Here is a 7,500-nt window from a genome sequence, read left to right as displayed (position 1 = left end):
GCGACATCTGAACGTTCCGAAATGGCGACGTGACAAAGTTTGAAATTCAGACGGGCGACATCTATACCCCTCCTAACAGGGCCTCATGCAAGTGCTATAGGCTAGTGCCAAAGATTTGAGAGCAGGTAACCACACTACACAGGATACACTAGATCACCTGTACCTCTTCAGAATGGGATCCAGTTTATAAACAAGTTTAAAAGAATCAGGAACAACAGCAAAAGAAAATGAGTGATCACATAAAATTTCCAGAGGCATAGAGATAACACGAGATTCTCCTTGTTTTGCAAACTTCCAGTGTGCAATTTTAGAGTATGTTCTCCACTCAAAACCACATCAAAAGTGTTAACATTCCTGCCTAGAAACAGAAACCACAGAACATCTTATCTGCTTGTCTTCAGAGGGTCCCCCGGTCAACACGTTTTGACCCATCACATGCAGTGCAGCTGTGGTTCACTAGTGGAGAGAAGCCATGAAGACCATTCTTCAAGAGTCAGTATACATTGTAAAGTGCTTCAAAGATTCTTGCACCCCTGACTTTTAACTAAGAACTGAAAGAAACATTCCGTTTTCTGACAAGTTTACCTTGTAAATAAATTATAATTTTATTTCCTTTAAGTTGCTTACTAAGCAGAAGCCTAGTCCTCTTAGTTGTAATAATTCACACCTGGACATACTAGTTGTTGTTTCTGACAATTCCAAAATAACTTTTAGAACATTGAAAGTGGCTATTTGGTATATTTGTTGTAAACCAGGATTGACCTTTCATTAAGTTAAGTTATGCATACTCTTGTAAAGGTGGTGCGTGCTGTAACACGTGAACAGATTTCAAAGTTGATTGTCACCAGTGGCAGCCAGAATTCACCTTTTCACAACAAAAGTAAAGAACATACGTGGATACTCTTAGTCTAGCGAAGGCACTGTTGTAACACGTGAAAAGATTTCAATGTTGACTGTCAGTCATAATTAAGAAGAGCAGGTTTAATTGAAACTAAGATATATATATTTTCTGTTTATAGTAGCCTCTCTTTTGTTGAAATCTATAAGGCAGGAGGGGCCGAAATTTTTTGGCAACTAAAATACTTCAGCTGGCGACCAAATCTGAAAACATAGGGGCCACCTCCTACGTTTTTTCCTGAAAGTCGAGTGCTGCTTTTGCTTGTCAAAATGTATATGTTTGAAGTATACAATCCAGGAAGAAATTGATCAACATTTCTTGGATTGAGCTTCACAACTTCTGATGAGAGGCAAGAAATTTGTATTTTTGTTGGACAATATTGATTGGGATGTGAAGGCACATGACATGCAATCTCGTCATCAAAACAAAAGTGTCCATGCTGTAGCAACAAGTATAGTTTTGATCACATCAGTTCCCTTGTCTTCCCAATGATGATGGGCCTCCAAAACAACTTTCAGATTGTGACTTAAAGGATGTAATATCTTTGGCTGATAGGTGAGATCAGCTGTACAAGAGACCATTACAAGATCCTTATTGCAAGAATTCTGTGCAAGTCATTTCCAGCATTTGATTTTCTTAAGGATGTTTGTCCATATCATACAGACTGTCAGTACTCCAGAGAGATGTCCTCTCGGTCTGTTGTTGTTCCCTTGCCAGTTCTTATCAAGGATGAGAAGAAGTACTCAGATATGGTTCATGTTTTAGCCCAGTTGAAGGTAGCTTTTGTGCTCCCCTCAATGACCTGGTCCACCCATTATGGCTTCTTCCAGACTAGACCAGACAACGTCACGTTTCACCAGTGCCAACAGGTGATGATCCCTTGGCTAATTTCACAATACCTTGCTTTGGTGTCCAGCCTATGCAAGTGCTATAGGCTAGTGCCAAAGATTTGAGAGCAGGTAACCACGCTGCACAGGATAGACTAGGGGTATTTACCATTTACACGGAAAACCCGGAAATTTCGGTTAGAATATCAAATGGTACACACCATTCCATTTAGAACTTTTCAGAAATTATGATGCATTGGCACAATCAATGTCTTAATTCTGTCCTTTTTGGGCTTTCCTGTTGATACCAGTAAATTTTTTACGTTATCCAGTTTTTATTGGGACAAGCTGCGTCATTTAATACTTACACCTACAATTTCCACCTGGATGCTTCGTGTAAATGGTAAGCACCCTAGATCACCTGTACCTCTTCAGAATTGTGGACTGGCATGCAAAAAGGAATTTCTCAAGGTAACCGTGGATTAGATTTTTTTTTTTTTTTTTTGGGGGGGGGGGGGGTAACCTGTATTTACAGACAATTTACAGACAAAAAGTTTTTAACTATGGTTTTTTTGTAACAATATTTTTTTTGGAATGAGTTGCTTTGAGAACAAACAGCAGGTGAATTGTACCATTTTAAGAGAACAGGTTATTCTTGGGAGGTATGATAATATTGACTTAATTGTTTCATGGAAACACTAAGTGGATGCAAATTTAGAATAATGAACGAAATTACTGTGTTGTGCTTATTGTTTTTATTTATAATCAAGCTAACTTAAGCTTAACTGCACTCTAATATTAAGCACTTTAAATGAAATCCAGGTAGGCGTCTACTTTTAGTGATCTTTAAACCTTAAGTAGAAACTTCAGTATCATGACTTCTTGAATCTCTAATTAATTTTGTCTATTCTTCAGCTTGTTTTCAGGAAATTATACAAAAAGTCTGCAAGAGAACAAGGCACCTTGCAGTACTTTAGAGAAAAGCTACAATGCAGAAATGTTTCACAAGATGTGATACATTATGAAAATTGTGAGCAGTTGTTCATGAATGTACGTGTAGTCAAGTGTTTCACTACTGAGGCATTGCTTGAATTCTTTGAAATGGAAATCACAAAAGGACGAACAGTTAAGAATGGGCCCCCACACAATATTTTAGATGTAGGGGACAACAAGAACAAATAACATTTTTAATTACAGTGTATGTGATGTTTAAGTTCATTGATGAGTTCTTTCGTCTACCCCACAAACAAAACAGTCGCTGCCATAGAGGTTTTGCATGGCGGGAACAATAAAAATGTTTTGCATTAGAAAGAACATTTGTTCCCATAGAACAAAGAATCCATTGTTCCTGCCATGCAAAACCCCTATGGACAGATATAGCAGATCATCTGGGGAAGAAAGGCAAATTGTTGAAAACTTTGATCAACAGTTGAATAGGGTCCCTCCTTCGTCATCACACAGTCACAGGTCATCAGCCACAGATGAGGTAAAAAATAATGACAGACCTTCAAAAAGTGAAGCTGTTCGACCATGATCAGGGCAAAAAACTTTTTTTCCATTCCACTTGTCCATTGGACGAGTAACGTTCAGATTTTGGTTGTCCGAAAGTTAAATTCACTCATCCAAGAACATTATTGAAGGGAATAACAAAATATCATTAAAAAACGTAAAAATCGTATAATATAATCTGTTTTGTACCAAATCTCAAGTGTTTGTTTTAACAGTTATTTCAATTTCTGTTCTTCTTTGCACTTTTCAAGACAACACCATTTCATACATGTACACACACCCATCATGGATCACTTACATTCCTTACATGTATGTACAATACATCATTTGAGAAAACGCAGCACATCTACATGTATGAGGCATATAGGTTCTGGCAATATCTGGCACTGTTTTCAAGTAAATCACCTGCTGGTCACAAAGCTTACTACAACTACACTTACATGTATTTTGCCACAACAGTATTCACCTCGTTAATTCAAGTGTTAATGAAGCCTTTTCTCGAACAAGGTTGTCATTTCCATAAAAGGAATGTGGATCCCAGTCTTTACCAAAACAACAGAGCCAGATATTCTTGTAAAACAGAGGCAAAAACAGTACGTTGCTGTGAAGTCCAGACCTAAGTAGAAAAAAACTTATTTTTTCGGGAAACTCTACTCGTCCTGTAGGCCAAGTGCTTTTGGAGATACATGTACAAGAGTACATGTATGATCCTAACAGGAAACATGACTGATTCCCACATATAGTTGCAGGCCCTTCAGCAACAGTAGACCAAGTGGATTTAGAGAAGTGGTTGAGGAGACAAAAGAAATCTGATGCTAGATGCTCCCTTGGTGCAAGATGAAGAAGAATCTTGAACACTATTTGACTAATACTTATGTAATATTATTTTCTATATAATAATACATATTTTATGGTATGTAGAAACATAGACAAGAGTTTCATATTTTGGCAACAGAGATATTGATTAACCTCATCTGAAAATGTTTCTTCCAGGTGAATAGACGTTATTTGGTTTTTTAATGAACGACATAATGATTTAAATTACAGTAGTTAGGTAAAAGGATTCCTTTCACTGTTTGCAGAAGGGAAATAATGTAATGTAATCTGAAACAATAACAATATTATTGTTGTTAGTATTTTCTTTTCTTTTTGATGCTTGTGTTCTCTAACAGATCGTGTTTGGCTAACACGAATAACAAAGCGTATTGATGGGATATCCACCTTCATTCCAATAGCAACAGTCATTTCATATAAGCCTTAACGAAGCACTGTACATGTAAGATGCTGCCCCTGAGAGTATAATGAAGTAAGTCAGGTTCACTCAATTCTAAGATGCAATGTGCCTCATCAATAACAATAGTTTTAACGAAGCGTTGATAAGGCACACTTTGCAAGAGCTCCTTCCCATCCATGCACGTCTGGAAAGCTTTTGGATGCAGAAACAACATGTCATGCTTTGCGTCTTTCAGAAACAAGGAATTTGCATCTAGCTCAACATCTCCTGTGTTTTGTTTCTGCTTAAAGTTTAGAGCCACAGCTCTTCCATTCAATGCTTCTTTCGAGTCCGTCCTTGATAAATGCATTAAGAGGAGACAATAACAACAACACTTTGAATCGGAGGTGATGAAGATCCTTCATCGTTAAACTTGTCACGATGAAGTGATGGAAGCAAGTGGAAGATCAATGATTTACAATAGCCTGTTGCCAAAACAGCGACACAATCTTTTCCACAATAAATGGCCTCGAGACATTTCAGTTGTTTGGTCTAAGATTAATATGACAGTAGCTGCTGTTGCAAAATTAATAGTGTTCAAAGTGGAGACTGCCGTAAAACATCATGATAAAATAAAATTATGGTGATTGTTTGTTCCACGCATCCTTGTCTCAATTTCATGTTGACCAAAAAAGTATGGCATAAAGTTCGTTTTTGCAAGGCCCCTCCCTGTTGATTTTGATTGTTGCTCTGACACGTGGTCAGACCAGACCACGGTCTCTCTCTCTCTCCTGCTCCAAGGAAGGGAAGAAGAGAGACCCTGGGAACCAGGTTGAGGTACATGTATTCTAATGTTTATTTGAACTGTTTTGATGTTTATGACAAACTTATTTTGAGCTACGAATTCCACAGCCACCCGCCAAGTCAGTGTTGGCAAGACACACAAAATCTTGGTAATTTCAAATACAAATGTAGCCCAGTGCAAAAGCTTTCTGTTAGTGTAAGTTTTAACATAAATGAATCTTATTCAATATTTTTGCTTTCTTAACGTCACACATGGAATTTTCCTGTTGTCAGTTGTAGCTCCAGTAAAGATAATGGAAACATTTTTGATGCTTCTAATAAGAAATCAAAAGATTAAAAATAGTAGTCAGGCATGATAATAATAAGAATTAAAATTTTTTTGTTGTCACTGACTAAAAAGCTTTTTTGCATGAACCAAATCGTTCATACAAAAAGCTTTTAGTCAGTGACAACAAAAATCTTTTAATTCTTATTATAATTAAAAGATTATTCCTTGCTACTGTAAGTAGCAAAAAAGCCCAATCTCCTAACAGAGCTAATAATTAAAACTGAAACATGACTTTCAATTATCTGCAGATGATATGAAGGGTATTTAAACTCTACCCCAAAGGATGTAGCCCACGAACCTAAGTGAAACGTTTTCAATACGGTCTTAAATTCCATACTTTAACCTGGGCTTCTGATAGGATGTGGGAAAAAATTAAAGATTATGCAAAGAAGTTCTTGCGCTTTAAGCATGCAACCGCAAAGAAGTTCTTGTGTTTTCAGGTCTCAAGAGCAACTGACCCACAATTACCCGCAGGAAGTTGCCCGGCTTGTGGATACAAAAAGAAGTTCTTGTGCATGCATTATTTTTGGGCTGTACTGTATGTACATTTCAAATTTTTTGTAGTCAAGAACCTTGAACCTGCTCCACTTTGTTTTTTATCACCAGCACTTTTGAGCAATCTCTTTTCACCATTACAAACAAAATTAAAAGTTTGCAGTCATTATTGGTATTATGGATACACCATACCCCTTTACATTATCTTGTCATTATTGGCAAAAATTACTTACGGGATTTCAAGAGGAAAAATGTACTTCTCAGCATTGAAGGTTTTAAATTTCAAGTTCAAAATAAATATGAAACAAAAACACAGCTCATCTAAGATTCACAATTAATCACCTTTTTTTTTGTCCAATTTATTATGCTTTGTGTTGTAAATGAGTGATATTAGCAGTAGTATATTTTAGGTGTCAGTAGTTGTTAGTACAGTATGTGGTAGTACTTTTGTAGTTTCATATTATCATACAGTTAACCTCATATTTCTTGGCTTTCACCCACATGACAAGGTGCCCAAGTTGGTTGGCAATACAATACAATTTCTATTTGCAGAATTTACATCATAATAGGGTCATTCCACAGTAATTTGGACGAGAAATTATTAACATGAAATTTGCTTAAATTGCTCAATTTTCTGATAAATGGATAACATGTTAAATAAGGCTTTTGAAAACAACTAGAATTGTTGGATATGAATTGTCGTTTATGCATAAATTATCATACATTATGTAAACTAATGATAACAGCTGTTGCGGCGGGGAAAGTTTTATGTTGGTAGAATATAAAAAGGAAAACAGCAATTTTAGTTAACTGGTCTGGGACACAAACTACTCCAGACTAAGTAACTTAGACACTGGCCAAACTCTACATTTCTATCAGTATGGCACCTACAGACAGCCTTCTGGATGCTCTTTTCCCTTCCGCAACGTTTTGAAGCCTAAAAGTTTTGTTGGTGCGCTTGTAAATGACAAAGTCAACTTCATGTTTCCAAATCTTCTAATTCTAGGTCAAGGGTTACATGTAGTTGTATTATGTTTGAAAAGAAAATTTATTTTAAACTATAGCCAAGAGAGATTCATTAAATTTTGTTGTGGAGGGGAAATTTTGTTGCGGAGGGGAATTCTGTGGAGGCAAATTCTCTTTTGATAATGATTTCACTGAAAATTATGACGTTTACATTAACAAGAGATCTGCTGTTTTATATGAAAACATCATTGGTCAATTAGGTAGAGTTGCATTTAAAGCAACTGGACAGTTAAGTTTATAACTTTTTAGTCAGTGGATGGAATGTGTGACCATTTAAATGAACTGTGCCGAGGAATTTTATTATTTGGTGCCTTCTTTTTATAATTTTTCAAGTGGCAATGTTTCAAATTTTTCATCTTGGCATTTGCATGATGAAAGAAATATAATTACATGTATTAGC

General features: G+C 36.3%; 1 long non-coding RNA gene across 1 annotated transcript in view; it reads right to left on the bottom strand.

Moving 5' to 3' along the window:
- Nucleotides 1-3,561: 3,561 nt before the first annotated feature.
- The window catches only part of LOC138032526 (uncharacterized), a 24,441-nt gene continuing 20,502 nt past the window's right edge, over nucleotides 3,562-7,500 (bottom strand). Inside the window, exon 4 of the long non-coding RNA XR_011128391.1 lies at nucleotides 3,562-4,338. This is a non-coding gene — a long non-coding RNA (uncharacterized lncRNA). The remainder of the gene's footprint in view (nucleotides 4,339-7,500) is intronic.

The sequence above is a fragment of the Montipora capricornis genome, chromosome 14, assembly GCF_036669925.1.
Source record: "Montipora capricornis isolate CH-2021 chromosome 14, ASM3666992v2, whole genome shotgun sequence".
Taxonomy (NCBI): domain Eukaryota; kingdom Metazoa; phylum Cnidaria; class Anthozoa; order Scleractinia; family Acroporidae; genus Montipora; species Montipora capricornis.
Note: the sequence above shows the minus strand (reverse complement) of the source record. Positions and strands in the feature narration are given on the sequence as shown.